At 37.6% G+C, this 24014-nt stretch overlaps 1 non-coding gene across 1 annotated transcript; it reads right to left on the bottom strand.

Annotated features, from left to right (window-relative positions):
• Positions 1-8484: 8484 nt before the first annotated feature.
• LOC126030095 (U7 small nuclear RNA) lies at positions 8485-8546 on the bottom strand. Its single transcript, XR_007503073.1, has one exon. It is a non-coding gene; the product is annotated as a U7 small nuclear RNA (small nuclear RNA).
• Between the last annotated feature and the right edge of the window lie 15468 nt (positions 8547-24014).

Below are 24014 nucleotides of genomic sequence, written 5' to 3'. Positions count from 1 at the left end.
ACGTATTTTAGGAGCATGAATACATAAAAATCAATATTGAGAACTGGTAAAAAGTTTATCACAGAAGGGCTGGGAAGTATAGAATGGGGGAGCACTAGCATAATAGAAGGAAATATATGTATGTAAGTTTATATGTATACATACATATATGCACATATATGTGTATATATGTGTTGTGTATGTAAACATTTTATGGGATTATTATGTTACTGACCCTACCCTAATCGGTGATTGTGCCCTACCCTAGGGTGTGACCTGGCATTCTGCCCCCACCCTAGGGTGGTACCTGATTTTGCTTCCACCATTGGGTGGTATCTGATCCCACCATTGAGTGGTACCTGATTCTGGGGGATAAAACAAGGGTCTGTGGAAGGCGAGAGGCTTATGGAACTTATGCTGAGTCTTTGGACTTCAGTCTTGCCCACCAAATAAAGCTAATATTTCCACAAGCCTAAGTGTCTGCGAGCTGTTTACCCACCATTTCACCTCAGAACCGTTGCCTGGACAGGGTGGCAGACGTGTGCTTCGAGCTGGAGGGGAAAGACCTCATCCTCCATCCCTCCATCAGTCAACCTCTTCAGGGGCTGACTTGCAACATAATGGTGCCTTGAACGTGGATGTGAACTCTGGACCCAAGAGAACAGCAATCATGGTGAAATTCCTGCTTTTGAGTTTGATTTTGGCTCTTTTCAGTTGCAGTCAGCCCAAAATCTTGGGCTACCATGTGAAGCCATTGTCCTAAATAGCCTACACACCTTCTGGGGGCAGAAGGGCAACTGAGACATGAGGTGGAAGCTTGTATCACCACCATCCCAGGCCCAGGCCCAGGACTACTGAGACTTCGTTACAAGAAACAAAAACTTGGCCTCCTCAGAGACTGATGGAAAGCCTAGATTGGAAACGGACAAGAAAAAAGACTGTATTTAGAATGGACTGATTTACTGAATATGACTTACAGTTTGAATTTGGATTTCGACCTTGAAAATTTTGGACTGGACTTTTAGTTTAAACCACTTTGAAGTTTTAACATCCAGATGCGTCCTACAGAAAAAGCTGCGGACAAGTTGCGTTGCAGCAGCTGCGGCAGCGGAGCCAGCTTCCAAAGTGCTTTCTGGAAAAAAGGCAGCTGCGATCAGCACAGAACGCCCGTCCTGCAGCAGATAAGCGGCAAAAAGCTATGGATAGGCCAGAAGTGGTGACACGTGGGCCTGGCTCGGAGCAGCTCAGCTTTGCTCCAGTAAAGCTATGTGGAAACAGCAGCATGGAAGCGCTTTTTGCGAGCCTGGGATCTGCCCTCCAGATCAGGAGAATTAAATGGCTCAAGTTAACCCAGTTGAAACCCCATGGAAGAAAGCCATGAGGAGACATCAGCTTGGAAGAAGACCAGTGTCTGGACTAATCGTTTTTAGGTGAGGGATTAAGTGGGTAACCACATATTTTACACATAGTTGGTGATGGGATAATTTTTATTTAGTGGTGTAAAAAATTAGTTAAAAAAGGGGAGAAATAACATAAAGCACAAGTGAACAATCTAATTTAAAAACCGCTGCATTTAACTTTCCTTCAGGTGTATCTCTTGATTAATCAGGTTTTTGCCAATTTAAATGTGTTTTATTGTTTTCCATAGTTAATATTTTAATTGCAAAATGTTTTACTGTGTATTTTAATGTATTAGTCTGTTTTCAAAATGTATGTCCTGTATTTATGCTTTTGTGCTTGTGTGTAGGGACGGTTAATAGGAACAAAAAGTTCCCCAAAATAGGTTAAAGGTATAGGAACAAAAAGAAGTTCCAGAATAGTGCTTGGTAGAAAGCATTGAAAAAATTTTAAGTTGCAGGTGTATGGAATATTTTGCAGAAATGTTATATTTTTGAAAAAGGCTAGTATGTTAATTTTCACTTTATTACATTGTTGCTATGGAAATATTACCTGCCTTTGGCTAAAGGCAAATCAGGATTGCAAAAGCTCATTATCATTCATATTAAGGGAGGGGCACCCAGTGTTTAGGATAGAAGTTTTTCTTTACATTTTCCTGTGATGTGCTTATGCAAACAGCCGCTCTTTTATTATTGACTAGTTTTTCCTTTAATAATTGTAGACAATATTGTTTGTTTACTAAAAACAAATGGGGGAATTGTTGTGCATGTAAACATTTTATGGGATTATTATGTTATGACCCTACCCTGATTGGTGATTGTGCCCTACCCTAGTGTGTAATCTGGCATTCTGCCCCCACCCCTACCACCATTGGGTGGTATCTGATCCCACCATTGGGTGGTACCTGATTCTGGGGGATAAAAACAAGGGTCTGTGGAAGGCGAGAGGCTTTTGGCTGGAACTGATGCTGAGGCTTTGGACTTCAGTCTTGTCCACCGAATAAAGCTAACATTCCCACAATCCTGACTGCGAGCTGTTTACCTACTGCTTCACCTCAGAACCGCTGGCTGAACAGGGTGGCAGATGCGTGCTCCGAGCTGGAGGGGAAAGACCTCATCCTCCATCCCTCCATCAGTCAACCTCTTCAGGGGCTGACTTGCAACATATATGTGTGTACATTATGGATGGGATGTGCTGGAATGTGTTGTGTATGAAACCCTATCATTAACAACTTTCTCAACCATGGTACAAAATAAAATTAAAAAATACAAAACTGGAACATGTAGATTTAAAATAATTTTTCAATTTTTGTAGCTACTCAAGTGGTATTTTGGGGCACAGAAACAATTTTCTATGATTATTATTTTGCCATCTAGGCTGGTAATTTACTATAAGGTTCCAAAAATTTGGTGCTAGGGCTGGGGTCACATGGGCCACCCTGCTTCTGCTCAAGGGCCTCCATGGCTACACCTGGTGATACTTTATATGTATTTATATATATTTTAAAGTATATATATAAATATATATTTATATAGTGCAGTGGATCCAACTGGAATTTCCACATGCTAAGGCATGCTTTTTAAGCATTTCTCCAACTATGGAAGATAGATTTAAGCTTTCCACAATGCAGATCTAAATGATGTGCATACATCATGTTAGGAAAAGTTGAAAGATTGATTTATATTTTTCTTAAACTCACTATTGACATGCTTCATAGCATGATGATTTTTGCATATATTAATGTGCAATATGCATTATAGGTTTTGAGTACAGATTTCCCTGTTCTTGTGACCATATTTATCTTCTCATTGAGAGATAAATGAAAAGACAAATCTCATTGAAAAGTCTTGTGATTTTTCTCATTAAAAAAAGATTCTTAGGATGCTACCTTTAGAATAAGGGAGAGTTCATGCTCTTAAAAGAATGAACTCACACAAAAAAATTTTACATTCCCCATCAGAGAAATATTATGTCTCCTAGTGCTGTCTTCCTGGTAACTGTACACACTGAGACCCCACTCTGTTTCTTGTCTGTCTTTCTCATGGCTTTGGGCCTTTACAGCTTTCTCATCTTTTTGCCTGGATTTAAGATCAGACTCCCTAACACTGTACCTCTGTGTTGCTAGGAGAGGCAACTTAAAATATACAATCTCCAGACGGGAATGATTTAGTAAAATTAAAAACAGACAGGGGCCAGAGGAGGCGAGAGGTGTCAAATGTTCCTTCCACTCTACTATCAGTTTGATGTGGTGGCCTTGTTCCTACCTAGTCTCCCTCATGCTGTCCACCACCCAAAGTCAAATTGTCTGAAATTTTAACACAATACACATGGATGGTGATATCTATACCCTTCCTTCTTCTCCTAAACCAACATATGGAGTTTTAATTGTGGCTTATTTCAACTTAATTTTGCTTCACTCTTTAGGATGAAAAAGACTTATTTTAATAAATTTTGAGAGGTATTGTAAGATATATAAGATCTTGCAAGAATCTGCCGAGCTACCTGAAAAGAAAAAAACTCAGTAGTTATGGTGGATTCTGTTTACTTTTGGAGTGTGCGTTTTCTTTCCAAAAGCAAAATAGGGCTGTATTGATATGTCAGTATTAGATTTATTAAATTTATAATGAACATTAATTTTTATTTTTAATGCACATGTATAAATAAAGTTGTTCCTGTCTAGGAACAATATAATAGAAAACAGGCCAAAGAGGTATGGAGAGAGAAAGCAATATCATGAAATATGTCTAATCCTCGATTTTTGCCTGAGGCAAGATATAGAATCTGGGAGCTCAAAAGTATTGGGAGGTTTTATTTCAAATAGAGTTTTTACAAGTTATCCCAGATCTTAAAATCAGCATGGTTCATCATTAGCCCTGAAGTTATTATTCACATGAGGATAGGAGGGCTCTCAGAATGCAGAAATGGTTATTAAGAATCCCACAAGAGCTACCATTTTCTTCATAGCACTGCTCCACGGTTTTCAGATCATTTTAAAATCCATTCTAAGCAAACAAAATCTGTGAGTTTGGCTGCACCTAATCTCTAGACTGCCTTCTTAACGTGGCCACAGGATGCTTTTATAATTGTGCTAGACTATGACCAACTTTCAAAGTGCTTTCAAACACAATTTCTGAGTCCTAATGAGAAATTGAATCCCTTATGCCCTATCTTGTTTCTTGTTAGTGCCTTGCATGGCTTTGTGTAAGATATGACCTATGAAGTTTTGCAGCACAAAATGGTAAGATGTTTGGTACTTTTTTTATTTTAGGCAAATAGTCTGTATTTACAATACTACTCCAGTGGTTTCTGACTACTGCTTAGGGCGATTTTGCTTAGCCTAGCGGAATGTCCTGGAAACTACTGGCAATGATTTAGCCTCCAAAATTGGAACACATTTAGTAGAGACAGAAATCCTATGAACAAATAGTGGGCATGTGCCAGAGTAAATAAGTGTGGTTCATGAGCTGCGGTCAGAAATGTCTCTCTTTCAGTAAGCAGGGAAAAGCTTTTGCCAGCATTTGCCATAAAGTCATCACACAAAGCAGTTTTTCCTCTTCATAAGACAGACTCAATGAATGAGTGCTTCTCGTTTTACAATCTGCTACTGTCACAGGTCATACCAACGGAGACTGGAACAGGCCATAACCAAGGGGATTGGAACTTAGGGGTCCATTTTCCCAACAAGTCTTTCTTTGCCTGCTGCTACTAAGCTTCTATGAAGAAGCACAAAATCCATGAGGAAGTAAAGAGGAAAGATCGGAAGGGCTGAAAGCAGACAGATTCTCTGTAACCTTCAAAGCTACTCCCAGGATCTCAAAGCAAACCACAGAGCCAGTTTGCTTCCCCCTTTTACGAACCCAAACTTTGGTCTTACTGTTGAGCTCCTTCGAAGCACTTGTGAAGCTATAATTACTGGGCAAAGCATTAAGACATCTTTCTCAACAAAGTTCTGTCAGGCTCAGAGCTGAAGGTGACAGAACTCTATGGTTTCCACTTCAGTCTGTTTGAATTTTCCTTTAGAACTTAACTCCTTGACCACACATTACAGAAGGATTTAGTACATCTGGATTGGAATAGCATGATTTCTGGTGCAGTGTGCTTGCTTGCCCTCTATGCTTGGAATTCAGTTTCATGCAGTTTTTCACTCATGCTAGACTACCAGAAGCTTAGCAAGTACTGCAATCAAAGATAATTTTTTAAGCTGAAGAAATCATTAATTTATACACCATATAGCTCATTCATTAAAGGGATATTGTGATTCACTATAGGGACATGCATATATTTAATTTTAGAAAAGGAACAGTGATGGATGGCATTTAATAAAGCTTTCTATGATCACAATTGTCATCAAATTGTAAGAGTAAAATAAGGTTTAGAAACACTGCAGTTATGACTTTAGGAACAAGAAAACAAGTCCAAAATATTATTTCTACACACATTAATTAATCCTCATCATAATGTATCTCACAATGAAATCCAGCTAGTATTCACTGGATATCCATAGATAAGTGACTCCATATTTAAGAAAAGCATAACAAACTGAATAATAGAGGGTTGCTCACAGATGACCTTATTTCCTTAGAGTAAGTACCAATGAGGCAGGCATATTTGGCTATGTAGGAATGACAACTAGTTTAAGAGTTAGAAGAAGGCCATAGAGATAGCATGGAGGTAAGGTGTTTACTTTGCATGCAGAAGGATAGTGGTTTGAATCCTGGCATCCCATATGGTCCCCTGAACCTGCCAGTAGCAATTTCTGAGCATCAAGCCAGGAGAAACTCCTGAGTGCTGCCGGGTGTGACCCAAAAAACAAACGCAAAAAAAAAAAAAAAAAAAGTAGAAGAGGTATGAGAAAAATGGCTCCGTGGTGTAATTCTATACCACTGCATATTAAGTGTAAGGTCTCAAGTTTAATTCCTAGTGCTACCACATGTGCTGAACATGATATTGATAACTCTGTGGTTTGGCTTTACTGCTCTTTGTGATACCCTGCTCTGTAAGCAATTTCTGGTTTCACTGCAGTTGTGAGCATCATAACTAAAGGGATGCAACCTCTAGTGAGCACACTAAAAATGTGAAAATATCATAGCCAAAACATACAAGCTCTGGCTAGCAACAAAGTGAGTGAACTCCAGTGAGTTCTATAACCAAAATGTGCAAGAGCACCATAATCAAAGAATGTGATCTGCGGTGAGTATGTGTACATGCACCACAGTTAAAGGATTACAATCCTCAGTGGTCACCATGGCTAAGTGTTTGAGCATTGTAATCTATTGTGACCTCTGTTGAGCACCACAGATGAATGTGTTAGCACCAAAGCTAGGTAGGTGTATGCAATACTGGTCATGGCAACACAAACAACAATAAAAATGAAAATAGGAGATTAAGAGAATAAAAAGGAAAATTTCTAACTTAAGAAATCTATGGCCTGGAGAGATAGCATGGAGGTAAGGCATTGTGGATAATAGCATCAGGCTTCTGTAGCTAGAGATCTTGGTATTTGAACAGGTTTTAGGATGAAGGCTAGGACAGAGTCTTTCTTTATGGTTCTAGAAGTTCTGTTCCATCACTGCTGTTGTAATCAGTTTTTTGTAATTAGTGGTCTTGGTTTTTGCTCAGATTCTAGGACAAAGCATTTTAAGGACTGAAATAGGGTTGGTCACAATCTAGGCAAAAGTCATCTCTTATACTACCTCTGGCCCCAACTTGGGTACTTAAAATTGAATTTATGATAATTATGCATCTGTATCACTATACTTAATAACAAGCCACATTTATTGAGTGGCTACCATGTTCTAACTATTTCATATTCTTATGTAATAGTTACAAATGTCAAGGCATTATTATCCCACTAGACAGAATAAAAAGTCAAGATGCAGTAGTATTAAGATACAGGTCCATATAGAAAATTTATATTAGTTCCACTATGTCATTCTTCGTCCCAGCCTCACTTAAGACAAAAGTCATAATTGTTCTAGCTGAATTTTTGGATTTTTTAAATGACATCAGTCTAACTATATCTATATTATAATTTTAGAGTCCTTGGTTCTTAAGAAATTGTAGAATGGGTATTAGAGTTTATAAAATGAAAGGAAATTGATATATATGCATATAATTATGACAAAGTGCTATTGACTGTACAATTATACAGCATTTAAGTCTCTGAGAACTATTCATAAAAGTACAACATAGTATATTATGTACAATTTTCTCATTTATATTTTCAGACCATATTATTCTTACAACCATTTTTTCTTTTCTTTTCTATTTTTTTCTTTCTTTTTCTTCTTTTTTATTATTATTTTAATTTTTACTTACTTTTATTCTCATGGTTATTATATAATGGTGGTTGTTTTTAGTAGCTGGGTGCCTTTTTTACTTTTGTTTTTGTAAATGCTGATTTTTTTTGTCTTTGTCTTTGTTTTTGTTTTGTTTTTCTCTTTTTCCCTTTCTTCTTTTAAATCAGTATTTAGAAACTCTAGAAGGAAACTTCTCAGGTTTTTCTTGTTGTTATTTCTGTTTTTGTTTTGTTTTGTTTTGTTTTGTTTTGTTTTCAACAGAACCACATAACATGAATCATCTTGTTCTGCCTTGTAAAAATGAGAGGTGAAAATGGAGGGTACCAAGACCAAACAGTCCTATGAATATTGAGTGGAAAAAAAAATAATCAGACTCAAACACTAAACCCAAAGTCAATGTCAACAGGATCGATACCCAATCTACAACAAGCTATACACAGAGAAGAACAGTTAACACTAGCAGACCAGGGGTGGAGGGGGGCAAGAGAGGGAGATATGGGAAGCATGCTGGGAATAGGGGTGGAGGGAGAACCACACTGGTAGTGGGAATGGCCCTGATTTATTGTCACCACGTACCTTAAATATTACTGTTACTATGAAAGATTTGTAATTCACTTTGATCACAATAAAAATTATTAAAAGGCAAAACAAAACAAAACAAAACAAAACAAAATAAGATATGGTTCCCCAAGCACCACCAAGGTGAGAAAAGAGTCAGGATGGCTTTGAACACTACTTGGTGTTACCCAATTCCTCTCAATAATTAAGAACCCAAATCTTCTTCTTTTTTTTTTTTTTTCCTTTTTTCTGGGGCCTTCCAGTGGAGACCAGAAGGCCTGCTGGACAAATTCTAAAAGAGCTGTGACACTAAGAACCCAAATCTTCTTATATGAATTGATGCTAGGAAGAAAAATAATATTGTAGTCAAGGGTCTCAAACTTGCGGCCCGTGGGCTGTTTGCAGCCCTCCGTACAACATTTGGGGCCCTGCCCTAGAGGAATCTTTTTTTGTTTTGTTTTGTTTTAGTTGTTTGGCTCACACCCCCCAATGTTCATGGCTTACTACTGACTTTGCACTCAAGGATCACCCCGACTTTGCCTCCTGCAGCCCCCAGGTAAATTGAGTTTGAGACCCCTGTGTAGATGAACAGATACTTATCAGAAAATTTATAGCTGAAGATTGAAATAATAATAATTTGAAAATGGGAAATAGTAAGAAATTTGTTTTTATCATATGGAACAGAATGCTTTAAGTATGCTGGATTGGCTGAAGTACTAATTTAATGGTAGTATAAGAGTATATGAACTAGAGCTAAATACAATTGGCTTAAATTTTAAACTGGACATTCTGTCATAGTTTAACTTACTTTTCTGAATCCTAAATCATTGCTTCCAAATTTCACTCCAACAAAAGACAAATATCCCTCCCTTCCTGTGTCCCATTCCTTTAACACTTGGGTGTATGCCCTTCCATGCTGACTCCACTAGATGCAACAATAATTTTGTCAAACTTCAACAAGGACTACTGAAATCTAATAGTTTTTCATCTATTTTTTCCAATGTCAGTTACAAAAGAACAGTATGACATGTAATAAAAAATGCACAGGCCAAAATAAACCAAAAATTACTGAAAGGGAAAACAGGTTTAATGATCTGTGTGTCATTTCTATCCAAGGTTCTGAAATATGCTGCTATATTGTCATTTCTCTTATTCCTCCTGTAGCACCATCTTTCCCAGCTGGGGCAACAATCTAGTTTAAAAATTGAGCGATGCTGGGACCAGAGCAATAGTACAGCAGGTAGGGCATTTCTCTTGCATGCAACTACCCAGCATCCCATATGGTCAATTCATATCATTTAAATTTTCAATAATCCAGGGGTGATCCCCGAGTAAGGAGACAAAAGTAAGCCCTGACCCCCACTGGGTGTGGCCTTCCCAAATGAAAACTATACTAAATAAATAAATAAATATAAAATAATAGACCTTGAGGCCCGAGAGATAGCTTGGAGGTAAGGCGTCTGCCTTCCAAGCTGAATGACGGTGGTTTGAATCCCGACATCCCATATGATCCCCCGTGCATGCCAGGGGCAATTTCTGAGCGTAGAGCCAGGACTAACCCCTGAGCACTGCCAGGTGTGACCCAAAAACAAAACAAAAAAAAATACAAAACAAACAAAAAAAATCTAAAATTAAACACAAAACAACAACAACAAAAATAAACCTTATGGAAAGAGTGACCTTTTTTTTAGTTTTTGCTTTTGTTTTTGTTTTTGTGTCACCCTCCACAGTGCTCAGGGGTTACTCCTGGCTCTACACTCAGAAATCGCTCCTAGCCGGCTCGGGGGACCATATGGTATGCCGGAATTCGAACCACCAACCTTCTACATGCAAGGTGAATGCCTTATCTCCATGCTATCACTTCGGCCCAAGAGTGACACTCTTAAGAATAAGGAACTTGCTATATATGTGGCTGATTCGGGTTGAGCCCCTTCTCCATATATGTTTTCCAGAACCTGCTGGGAGTGGTTACTGACTGTAGAGCAAGAATAAAGCCCTAAGCTGAGTACAGTTGGGTGTGGCTCAAAAACAAAAACTAAAACAAAATTAGAAGTGAGTCTTCAATTCCTTTAAAGTCCATCAAAGAAGGAAAAGCAGAAATAGGTATGGGAACAAATTGTTAGATTAAATAAGAATAGGGTAAATAACAAACTGTCCTGTCCTTGACTAACCCTGCATACTTCCAGCATTTCAACTTTACTACTCATTTATTTTAGTAGAAAAGATGATTATACTTTTTCAAATATCTTTATTTCAACACCTTGTTTACAAATATGATTGTAGTTGGGTTTCAGTCATGTAAAGAACACCCCCCCTTCACCAGTGCAACATTCCCATCACCAATGTCCCAAATCTCCCTTCTCCTCACCCCACCCCTGCCTGTACTCTAGACAGGCTTTCTACTTCCCTCATTCATACACATTGTTATGTTAGTTCTCAGTGTAGTTCTTTCTCTAACTGCACTCACTTGTGATATGGTCAGGGTATCTGGACACTATCAGGGCATTGTAACCCATATCCCAAAGTGACTTTGTTATATGAAAGGAGTTTGATTTTTTTCCCCTTTGTAACCTTGTGAAATTTACACATTAAAAAGCAATCACATCTTTCAAATTTGAAATGATTGTATTTGGCACCACAGCCTCTGGTGTAATGGGTTGAGCTTGTTTTCACTAAAATGAAATCAGCTTTCAAAATAAATCATCTGTAACAACATTCTACTCCCCAAATCATATAATCCTATTAACAGAGTTTCGTTACCCCCTTCCCAAATGTCACTGGGCTGACAAGATTGGCCAAGTTTCAACATGGAGAAATAGAAAACTTTGGAGGACCTGACCAATGCAAGAGAGCCACCCAGTCCCTGCTTGGCTAGCACTTAATGGGGTCTTTCATATAAACAGTTGTGCTGCATCTCTACCTAAGATTTCTTGGGTAGCATGGCCATTCAGTCACCCAAACAGTCAATCATGATAACAAATAGTCCAGTTGAGACAACTGAAGGACAGTGGGCTGCTATGGTTATCTCACTGCGTAAGACCTTTACCAAAACTGTATGAATTCCAATATAGATAAACCCCAGGGGTGGCTGGCCATTTTGCCAAATGTGTAAATTATATTGTAATATGTAAAAGAGAATCCTATAATTTAAAGTTTTTACAGGAAAGCATATTTTTCTTTGGGGATAAAAAATAATAATCAAGTAGCTTTGTTTTATTGTGTCATCAGGAAGAAATAACCTCTAAAAAAGATTTAGATAGATCTAAATCAAAATGTACTGTTCAACTTGGTCTTTGTTCCTTTTAAACTGTAAGAAACTCTATTTGCACTTGTATTTACTAGCCAGAGAACTGTCTACATTCATAATATTCTTCCTAAAATAATCCAGCCAGGGACCAGAGTGGCACAGCGATAGGGCATTTGCCTTGCACGCAGCTGACCCAGGATGGATCCTGGGTCATCCCATATGGTCCCCCAAGCCAGGAGTGATTTTTGAGTGCATAGCCAGGAGTAACTCCTAAGAGTCACCAGGTGTGCTCCCCCCCAAAAAAGTAATCAAGTTAAATCAGTTGGAATCCATGGATAATTTATAATCGTCCACAGTAAGTGACAGGTCACTAACATTTGTTAGTACTAAGCAGGCACTGTCCTGGTTGGGCTGATCTATTTTGAGCTGAAATTCAGAGAATGACTTACTATTCCCTTGTAGAATCATCCTTTAAGTCAGTCTTTAGGAATTTTTTATTTCTCCATCAGAGTCAACTTATGGCAAACACATACACATAGACTTAAGAGTAACTAAATTAGTTCTCCAAAATCAATGCAAGTAGGTACTGGTTTGATTTTGTCCTCTGTCCAACATTACCTAAGTCAAGAGCTCATGTGAAGATCCTTAGTTTTCAGCTTTTCTTCTTTGTTGGAGAATGGTTAAATATGATTATAAATCGTCTAGTTTTGGAGTCTGTCTCTATATGATAAGCTAATAAATAAGCTGCCTAATTTAGTGATTTTTGTTGTTCTGTTAAGTCTGTTTTTCTATCTATTGAAAGTATTTAATAATATTAGCTGAGTTAAAGGAATATTGTATGGATCAATTACCAGTAATTGAAAATTAACAGAAATTCCCCTGCTTCTCTATAAAATAACTTTGAGGCTATTTTGCATGAAACTAATTTACTGTGTGTAGGAATAAATTATTTTGTAAATATTCTTTTAAAATTTTTTTCTTCTGAAATTTTGAAAGTATTTTGAAAAGTATTTTGCTCAAACTTTTATTATAATAAAAAAGTATTAATAGATGCAAACAGAGGGTTCTAGATGCTCATCATTTGTATTGCATGAATCCCCTATAGTAGAGTAGTTAGCTTACATTATAGATTAAACAATAACTCAGAGCTGATTCATTTCCAGAAGAAAAGCTGATTGATAGTCTACAAGAAAAACATCAGTTTTCTTTATTCTTTTCTTTTCATTCCTTTCCTTTCTTTTACTATTTTTCTTTTTCTTTCTTTTTATTTTTACTTTTGTTTTTATTTTTGAGCCACACCTGGCAGTTCTCAGTGGTTACTCCTGGCTCTGTGCTCAGAAATTGCTCCTGGCAGGCTCAGAGAACCATATGGGATCCCGGGATCGAATCAGGCCCCATCCTGGGTTGGCTGCATGCAAGGTAAACAACCTACTGCTGTGCTACCTCTCTGACAGAAAAACAACAGTTTTCTATGGGAAGTTACTTTAGGTCTGAATTAGTTTTAAATAGACAGCAAGAACCATAGAGATTGAATAAGTGAAAACGGGCTTTGTAAGTTCTCCTACTGTTTAAATTTTTATGGTCATTATTTCAAATAGTAAAGATGCAAGTATATAATAAAGGAAGATATTTCTCTTTTGATAGAAAACTTAGCAATTATGCTAAATGAATGAATACTTTTTCCCTTTTTCATTTGAGCCACTGGAAAATAAGCTATATGACATATGGAGATTTTAATTATTTAAAATATTAAATATAATCCTTCTATAAGAGAACTATATATAATTTTACCAGAATAGCACCAGGCAATTATATAGGAGAATTGTTAGAACAATTTTTCTGTGACTTTTTTAATGAAATAGTTTTTTTGTTTTCATTTTCTCCCAATGAGTGTACCAATCAATTATTGATCCCGAGTTTCATAAGTTTTGGACAGAACCTCTAGGATGTGCAACTAAAAGGGAAGGATTCTCAAACAAGTTCAACTTTCCCAGGTTGCACTAATTGCTTTTATTAGATAGTGGTAAAATCATTTGTATACATATTCATGTCTTTGACTAAATTTGTGTTTTCTGGTGTGAGACACTGACACAAGCCCCTGTTTTATTTATTTATTTGTTTATTTATTTATTGTTTTTTGAGCCACACCCGGTGACACTCAGGGGTTACTCCTGGCTATGCACTCAGAAATCGCTCCTTACTTGGGGGACCATATGGGACAACAGGGAATCGAACTGCAGTCCATCCTGGGTCAGCCACATTCAAGGCAAACGCCTTACTGCTGCACTATCGCTCCGGCCTCACAAGCAAATATTTTAACAAATACTACTATATGCCAAAATGTGAGAACTTTATCTTCAGAGGGTAGATGTGACACCCTGCAGTCTCAGTGCTTGAAGTACAAAGGTGCAGTATCAAGTCTGCTTACCTGGCTCCTGAGGTCCTCTAACTTTGATATTTCTTGAGTATTAATATATTTGGGATAAATGTAAAATAAGTAAAGACATTCCACCACTTTGGGGTGAGGGCTTAACGTTTTTGAACTGTGATAAATTCAAAGTTTGTATCTATAAATAAGGAGGCAGGCAGCAAAGAAAGTGAACAGTGAGCCAGTTCTGAAACACTGAGCAGTGGACTATATATTGCTACACCTGCTTCTCTGAGGTTTCTTCCGGGAAAACTTACCCAGACGCTCCACTTCTGTCTCACAGAACAAGAGATGTTATGTAAAAATATTATACAAAAGTGGTAATTAGGGGCCAGAGTGATAGCACAGTGGTAGAGCATTTGCCTTGCACATGGCTGACCCAGGACAGACCTGGGTTTGATCCCTTCCTTGGCATCCCATATGATCCCCTGAGCTAGGAGTGATTTCTGAGTGCACAGCCAGGAGTAACCCCTGAGAGTCACTGGGGGTGGCCCCCTTCAAAACAAACAAACAAACAAACAAAAACCAAAAAAAGTGGTAATTAATTAAACATTGCTCTTTTCCAATATTTTTCTCCCAAGCAACCAAATGTTGAATCTGGCTCTGCGACCACTGAAACTGGCATTCTTCACTCTGAAGACAAAAACACTCAATAGGAAGTGGGTCATCTAACTCCTTCATGCAGTCAAAACAATTGGTTGTAAAATGGAAACAGTCAACTTATAAGTGATGTTTTTTTTTTCTCATCCCCATCGCATAGAACCAAATTCATTTGAATTTTTCTTACAAAATTGGACGCCATTTTTGAAATCTGCATAGACAGGCCCTCAGTAAAAAAACAAAAACAAAAACAAAAAAACCAATAAAACACTTCCTGGTTTCATTGACCAGATGATTTAGAGGTTTTGCTTCCTTCCATAGTCCTAGGTGAAGCAGAGCTGCAGGCAAGTATTCTTAAAATACAAAAGTTTTCGAAGTCCTTGGTGGCTGGAGAGATGGCATGGAGGAAAGGTGTTTGCCTTGCACAGAAGGACGGTGGTTCAAATCCTGGCATTCCATATAGTCCCCTGTGCCTGCCAGGAGCGATTTCTGAGTGTAGAGCCAGGAGTAATTCCTGAGTGCTGTCGGGTGTGACCCAAAATCCAAAAAAAAAAAAAAAGTTTTCAAAGTCCTGAAAGTTGGCTATTAGCCAACACATATCTTTCCAAGTCTTTTCATTTTTATCTCGGAAGGAAACTGTGTTTGGAGATAGAGATAAAAGCTACATTAAATATTGTGTTCTTTGGTCCCTTTCAGAGCTTTCCATCCTAACTCGTACAGACAAAAGACAGAACCTATACTCCGAGTTTATAAAATTCATTGAGTTCTGAGCTGTAGTAAGCAAGGACATTGCCCCATTAACCTTGGACAGACAACTGGGTTTATATCATAGTCTGGAACCTTGCCTTTAAAATCTACAATTTCTGTGCATATAATGACTTCTTGACTGATAACAATTACTCCCATGTGGTAGAATGACTTTTTCTTGCTTATAATAATGTACCAATTTCCCAGGGGCACAGGTGTCATCCAAATAACTATATCTTACAGGATTTTTTCCCCACAGAAGTTTGCCTGGCTAGATGATTATTGCTTATTTCCATGTCTTTATACTTTCATTAGTGGTTTCTGGATCAAGTGTTAGTATATATTAAGAAAACAGATGAGACTGGGCTGAAGTGATAGTACAGTGATAGTGTGCTTGCCTTGCACTTGGCTTGAATCAAATCTTGTACCAGGTTTGATTCCCAGCATCCTAGTAAACCACCAAGAGTAATTCCTGAGTGCGAAACAAGGACTAATCACTGAGCACTGCCGGGTGTGGTTCAAAATGAAAGGGAAAAAAAAAAAAAAAGGAAACAGAAGGGGACATTAGATTTTTTGTTTTGTTTTGTTTAGGCCACATCCAGTGGTGCTCAGGGTTTACTTATGGCTCTGTGCTCAGGAGTCATTCCTGGCGGTGTTTGTGGGATTATATGGGATGCTAGAGATCGAACCTAGGTTGACAGAGTGCAAAGCAAACACCCTACCCACTGTACATTTGGCCCAAGGACATTGGATTTCTAATGCTGTTATAAAATAGGTGGGCCAAAAATCAGGTAAAAACATTTTTTTAACAAGCACTGGCTAATTCAAGGTTTGCTTCTTTCTTCCTTTTTCTTTTCCTTCTTTCCTTCTCTTTTTCCTTTCTTTCTTGTTTCTTGTTTCTTTCTTGTTTCTTTCTTGTTTCTTTCTTTCTTTCTTTCTTTCTTTCTTCCTTTCTTCCTTCCTTCCTTCCTTCCTTCCTTCCTTCCTTCCTTCCTTCCTTCCTTCCTTCCTTCCTTCCTTCTTTCTTTCTTTCTTTCTTTCTTTCTTTCTTTCTTTCTTTCTTTCTTTCTTTCTTTCTTTCCTTCCTTCCTTCCTTCCTTCCTTCCTTCCTTCCTTCCTTCCTTCCTTCCTTCCTTCCTTCCTTCCTTCCTTCCTTCCTTCCTTCCTTCCTTCCTTCCTTCCTTCCTTCCTTCCTTCCTTCCTTCCTTCCTTTCTTTCTTTCTTTCTTTCTTTCTTTCTTTCTTTCTTTCTTTCTTTCTTTCTTTCTTTCTCTCTCGCTTGCTTTCTTGCTTGCTTTCTTGCTTACTTGCTTTCTTTCCCTGCCTCCCTCTTTCCATGTCTGTCTCTCACTCCCTCCTTCTCTCACCCTTCTGTTTTCTCTCACTGACTCTTTCTCTCCCTTCCTCTCTCTTCTTCTTTCCATCCCTCCCCTCCATCTCTCTCTCTTTCTCTTTTGGGCTTTTTGCTCAAGGATCATACCTAGCAGAGCTCAAGGGGCCACATGTCTTGCCAATAATGAAACATAATCAGCTACATCAAAGATAAGCACCTCACCCACTGTACTATCTACTTCTGGTTCAAGATGGCCATCCCTTAAAACTGAAGATCTAAAATTCTCAATAATTATAAAAGTTTATAGCATTATACTGATAGAGTGGGATTGCATGGAATAATGTGAAAGAGACTATCAGTATGAAAAGAGTGAAGGGATATATAGTACATGACCTGGTGCTAAATTTTGCTAATGTTCTAGAGTTGTGTTGTTTCTCCAAATCAGATGAGTTAAAAAAGAACTCATCTTCCAATTGTGGCTAATAGCCTTACTTAAAACGTATGTGTTTGTTTTTCTTTATGGAAAAAATGAAATTACTATAAAGCTAATATTTAAGATCAGGAAAATGTCCCCTAAATTAGTAGTATGTGCTTTTCGGTATATCATTCATATACACTTTCTGGAATTGAATTTCCTCTAAAATTCCATCTAATTCCTGTAAAATACTTTTAGGTGCTCCTAATTCTGACAGAAAGACATTATATTTTTATACATATTCAGCTAAAACCAAACCTGGAGGATTTTTTTGCCTTTTTTTTTTTTTTACTTCTTCTTCTTTTTTTTTTTTGTTTTTGGGCCACACCCATTTGACGCTCAGGGGTTACTCCGGCTATGCGCTCAGAAATCACCCCTGGCTTGGGGAGACCATATGGGACGCCGGGGGATCGAACCACAGTCCGTCCTACGCTAGCGCTTGCAAGGCAGACACCTTATATCTAGCGCCACCTTCCCAGCCCCCTGGAGGATTTTTTTTAATGAAAATGATCATTATTGCATAGTCTGTTATAGAATATTAATTATGGCATCTATAAAGAAGTAAAGATAAGTTTATCAGTGTAATATACCTTAGAATACTACTCACATCACTTGTGTACTGTATCATAGTAGCTTTAGATTTTTGTTTCTAGATAATCTTATATTTTATGTGACCTGATCTCTATTATATTTGTGCTCAAGAAGAATATTAAAAACCTGATTATGCTGATTCTCTATTTACTTTTCTATATTCCTTTCTTGAAAGAGTTCGGAATGGTATATCATATTATTTTAGGAACCTAATTTTATAATGCTACCTCTTAGTAATGGGATGATTTTCTGGTGTTAATTAGAGACTTTTAGAATTAGCAGTATAACATTCAATTCTCTGTCAAAGGTCATCATTTATTCATTTATTCAAGTAATGATTCTAGATACATCCCCAATACATATAAGAATAAAAAAAGTACACAGAACAGAAAAATAGTAAATTCCTAAACTTTCTTATCTCACTTTAGTAATTTTCATGTATTAAGAATTAATGTTGCACTGGTGAAGGGGGGTGTCCTTAACATGACTGGAAAACAATCACAATCATATTCGTAATCAAGATGTTTAAAGAAAGAAAAAAAAGAATTTTATCATACATACTCATAGAATGCTAGCCACTTATAATAATAGGTTCTAAAGTATGTAAAACAACACCAGTTTATTATTTTGCCTATAAAATGTTCTGAGATTTTTAAGATAAATGAAGAGTGAGGACCTGGGTTATTCCCAGCTATTCAGGCACCAAGTTGATACAGTGTGCAAATTTCATCATTTAGGTTCCAAGTTCACTATCATGGTCTTCTTGATCTGGTGGTTGGCTAGAACTACAGGAAGAGCAAAAGTGAGTGTTTCTTTCAGTGAAGACTGGAAATGGCATATTTCACCTCTGTTAACAACCCATTTGTCAAATTCAGAAAAACAGCTTTGCCAAATTGCGAAGTGAACTCAAAAATCAAATTCTTGGCCATGTAGCCTAATTTTCTAAAACTTTCTAGCAGGGAAGAATAAATACACACTTTCAAGAAGAGTTAATTGTCACTACCACATCACTTAAGTCATAGGAAGACTTTTCTAACTATTTTCTTTTTTGGTTTGTAAGCACTTTGCTGGTTTTTTTTTTTTTTTATTTTGAACAAAGTGGATTGCAAATATTTCACAGTAATATTTTAGGTAAATAGCGACATTGAATTAGGAGCATTCCCACCACCAATGTTGTCCTCCCTCCACCCCTGTTCCCAGCATGTCCCCAATATTTCCCTCCTTTACCCCCTGGGCTGCTAGTATAATTGGTCCCCTCTGTGTTTAGCTTGTTGTAGATTGGTTATAATCCTGTTGTCATTGGCTTTGGATTTGGTGCTTAAGTCTGATTATTTTTTTAAATTTTTACTTAATGTTAATATGACTGTTTGGTCTTGGTACCCTCCATTATTTCACCATCAGTTTGTGAGGCAGAACAAGATGGTTCAAGTTATGTGGTTCTATTTGAAGGAAAGATAAAAAAATAAAATAAAATGGGGCAAAAATCAAAAAATCAAATATGGGAGAAGTCCTTTTAGAGGCTATAAATATCAGTTTAAGAGAAGAAAGGGAAAAAGAAAGAAAAACATAACAACAATACTAAAAACTTTAAAAAAAATAATAAAACAAAAAACTCGAAAAGCACCACAGCAATAAAGACAACAACCACACAATAACCATGGTCCTGAAATAAAAACAAAACAAAGCACACACACACACACAAAAAAAAAAAACCCACGAGAAAAAGAAACAAAACAAAAAAAACAATAACAAAAACAAAAAGAATTCATTTGTGCTTCTCTCTTTTTTTTTCTTGCATAGGTACAGTAAATATTGAAGAGATTAGAAAGGGAATTCTCTTGGCCTAAGAGATACAAGGTTTCTCTGTCCTTAAAGTATACTGTCATGGGAATAACTACAGGATCTGTTCATGTTCTTTTACTCTCCCCTAGGTCCTTTTGTGGTGTCTGGAAACTTTCTGCTCCATTGTGGATGATAAAATCCTGCCTCTGTAGCTAGAGATCTTAGTATTTGCACAGGTCAAAGGATGAAGCCTAGGATGGAGTCTTTCTTTACAGTTCTAGGAGTTGTGTTCCATCACTGTTGTTTTAATCTTTCTTCTGTAGTTGGTGGTCTTGGTTTTTGCCCTAATCCTAGGACAAAGCCTAGTATAGAGTCTTTCATTATGTTTCCAGAAGATCTGCTCTTTTGCAGTTGTCACTGGAGTTAGAGATCTTGGTTGTTGTACAGATCATAGGCCAAGGCCTAGATTAGGGTCTTTTTTTATTTGTCCCAGGATAAGTTCTGCCATCATGGTTGTCACACTCAGTCTTCTGTAAATAGCGAACTTGGTTTTTGCACAAATCAAAAAGATGACATGTCTTCTGAATACATCTTAGCGTTAGGAGGTGAGGTAAGACAACCTGTTCTTAGATCAAGTTGTTGTCACTTCCTCATTGTCAGGTGTCATATCGAAACTGGTCCATGTTGGTGTCAGAGCAGTATTAAGAATGTTCCAGAGGAAGATTTGTTCCTGGAGCTGTTGTGGAGAACTGTGTCGGTTCTATGTCTGGGATCTAAGGTTTGGGATTGGACAGTCGATGTCTAATCACCTGGAATCTAAACTGGGTCAACATGACATATGTTCAAGGTGAGAGTGCCCCTGTATTGTAAAGTGTATGAGTTCTTATCCCTAGTAGATAAGAGCTTGATTCTACACGTAAAATTTCCTCGTTTTTAGTATGCCTTTGCAAGAAGAAATGGTGCTATGTTATATTGCTGGTGCATTTGGGGGGGGGATTAGAATATCGGGCTTCATCATCTCTATGCCCTGGTTTTGACCTGAGCTATTATACCAGGCAAGATTTTTTTTGGTAGGTTTTTGTATGAAGCAGAACCAAAACAGATGGAGTTAAGGAAGAAAGTGATATAGAAGACTACCTTACATATGGGGATAAACAGGTTGAGGTAGTATTATATAGGTCATACACTTATAAAGGAATTATAGGCTTCCCCATTGTTTAAGCTATTTTCTTAAGCTTTACCTAAGTTAATTATCATTATTCAACCAGTCCTTAAGAGCTCAGACCCATCCTATTAGGGTCAGACCTCTAACAATACCTTAAGAACAGATCACTATTGTATGTTTTTATGTGGTCATGAGTACATAGAGAGAGGACTCCTCTATGAGAGCCAAACCTAAATTGTAAACAATCCATACCTATAATGTATATAGCCTCTCCTATATACTATCCCTCTTCCTCCCTTCAGAAATCCTACTATCCCTTCTTTCCACATTTCCAATTTGATATCCCGCCGTATTAATGCTCTTTACCCTCAGTTCTTAACCCATTAGATATCAAGACGGACCTCCTGCCCCAATAAGCCATCACTCAGCTCCCAAGCGAAGGGATGTCCATTCAGCCCCACATCTCATCCCCCTGCAAGAAACTACAACCAACATCCCTGCTGACTCATGCTCTGTGGCCCTCCTTCACACCCCCTCCCCAAATGTGGACTGTTGTTTGATACTGGACTCAGCTCCAGAAGAATCCCCAGTGCAAGAACTCTACCCGAGCCATTTCCTCCACAAATCATTTCTCAATCTCAACAAGACCAGGGTGTGTGATGAAAATGTGCCCTGGATTCCATCCCCACAAGAATATCTGACTCAATTATTAAAGTTTTCCACTCTTTTATCTCACTGGGGTTATCAAAGTAATTTGTTATTAGGGTACCCTGGACTCTGATGAGTGAGAGCTACACTGAAGTTTACTGGAACTTTGAATGAGTGTGCTACTTGACCAATTTCTATTAGTTTAGCTTGAGTTTTCTTCGCCTGTGACCCAGAGCGGACTGAAAGTCTAGGTCTTTGTAACGGGTTCAAGCTCTTTCTTGTGATTTTCTATGGTAATTCCTAAGTCATCCCCATCATCTCCAGACTACCTCACATTCCTGGCAGTGCTGTGTGAGTGAACCTGAGGGTGCTTTATTGTGTAATCTTTGTTTGTTTGTTTTTTGGACTAATCCCAGTGACTCTCAGGGATTACTCCTGGCTATGCGCTCAAAAATTGTTCGTGGCTCCAGGGATCAGAGGGAACCGGGATAGAACTCAGGTCCGTCCTGGGTCAGCCGTGGGCAAGGCAAATGCCCTACCACTGTGCTAGCACTCCGGGCCATTTATTGTGTATTCTTTAAACTCTTTCATATGTAGTTGCTGCTTATGTAAAGAGTAATTATCTCTTACTTTTTATGGTTTTTTTTTTTTGCACCAAATCTCTTGAAACTTAGAGCACAATACATAGTTCTTCATTTTGAAAAATAAATTTTTTTCTACTTCTAGAAAATTTTTTGCCTCTCGTTATTTCTTCTGAGGATTTGAAGATACCTTAAATATACCATGTAGGTCTGTTTTGGCTACTAATGAGACACAAGAAAGAGTTTTGCTGCCATAGCTATATAAATATGAATAATTAAAACAACTGGTATTGATTGAAGTGGGGAGTGGGGGAAGGATCCTCATCCACTACTGGTGGAAATGTTGACTGATATAGTCTTTTGGTCACAAAGAAAAGTATGGATAATCCTTTTAAAAACCTAGGAATTGTTCTCCCATATGGTCTATCGATTACATATTTTGGAATTTACATCAAGGACCCAGAAACTCTATTCAGAAAAAAACATTTGTGGGCAGGAGCGGTGGCACAAGCCATAAGGTGTCTGTCTTGCGTGCATTAGCCTAGGATGGACAGGGGTTTGATCCCCTGGCAATCCATGTGAGTCCGAGAAGTCAGGAACAATTTCTGAGCACATAACCAGAAGCAACCCCTGAGGGTCACTAGGTGTGGCAGAAAAACAAACAAACAAACAAAAAAGAAAAGAAAGGACATTTGCACTCCTATATTTATTGAAGCACTATTCATAGTGGTCAGCTATAAGAAAACACAAAATCATGTAATTTGCTGCTCTGTGGTTGAATCTGAAGAGTATCACACTGAATTAATTTAGTCAGGAGAGGGACAGGCACAGACAGCATGATCTCCCACAGATGTGGTATATAAAGAAACATAGTAAGAAAGCACAAATACCCAAAGGCAACAAAAACTGACAACTGGTTGCTAGTAAGAACAGAGTGAAAGAGGATGGTGGTGAGGACCATGGGAACATGGTAGAGAGAAACTGACACTCTGTTGGAGGATGTAGTGATGGAATGTTTTATGCACAACTGGCCATTATAAATGTTGCAAATCATGGTGCCAAGTAAATAAATAAGCTATGGAATTACAACTACTCATTGACACAGAAAACAATGACTCTGGCTAACTTTTATTGGTGTATAGTTTACCAGGTATAACCTATCTCTTTGGGCTAGAGAAATTGCTCAAGAGGTTGGAGCACGTGTTTTCCATACTGTAAGCCTGGATTTGATTTCCACCACCACAAGGTTCCCTGAACTCTTCCAGAAGTAAGTCCAAAGCTCTGAGCTGAGTGGAGTTTCTGAGCTGCTGGGTGTGTCCTGAAAACCAAAATAAATACATGCAGAAAGAACACTTAAGTTTCTGAAAACCTTATTTCATTTAGTTCTCATACTTATGAAGGTTCATTTAATCTTTTATGAAAGATAAAAACAGGTAATGTCAAACTGCTTTTCTATCTTTCACAAATAGCAAGCGGCAATACTATAATAGAGCCAATATTTGTGTAGCTCCATGTCTAGGTTTACTGCCATTTTATATCCTGCTAAAAGATAATATTCTCAAAGCTCTGATTTTCCACAGACCTTTCATATGGAAAAATCTACATATCTCATTGCACTCTTAGCATATAAATAGTACACTAATTATAAATAGGTATTTCAAGATATTTTCTTGATATTGGTACTTCCACTAAATTAAATGGTCTAAGAATGGAACAGGATTCTTAGAATCTGGAGAACAATATTTGCTAGATGAGTCAAGATTTGCAGTTATAACTATAATATTTGACAAATTGTTTTATAAAAAAATTTAAATCCACCCACTATTTTAACACAATATATTACACCATCCTTTAAAGACAAAATAGTATGAGATAAATGATAGTGTAACTTGTATGTATTAATTATTTTTGATCATTATGAGCATGTATTGGCTAATTTAGATTGAGAGCATTTAACACAAGTTAAATTCAATTTGGTACAACTGACAAAATTCCAGGAAGTGATTTGAATAAACAAATGACATTTTACTCTAACCATAATAAATATTTAATCCTTAACATATATTAAGTTTTTTCCAATTGCTTTCTTTGTTTTTGAATTACACTAAATGGTACTCCGGGCTTAGTCCTGGCTCTTTGCTCAGTGATGTATCCTGGCAAGGCTAAGGAGACTATATGCAGTAT

The sequence above is a fragment of the Suncus etruscus genome, chromosome 1 (genome assembly GCF_024139225.1).
Source record: "Suncus etruscus isolate mSunEtr1 chromosome 1, mSunEtr1.pri.cur, whole genome shotgun sequence".
Taxonomy (NCBI): Eukaryota; Metazoa; Chordata; class Mammalia; order Eulipotyphla; family Soricidae; genus Suncus; species Suncus etruscus.
Note: the sequence above shows the minus strand (reverse complement) of the source record. Positions and strands in the feature narration are given on the sequence as shown.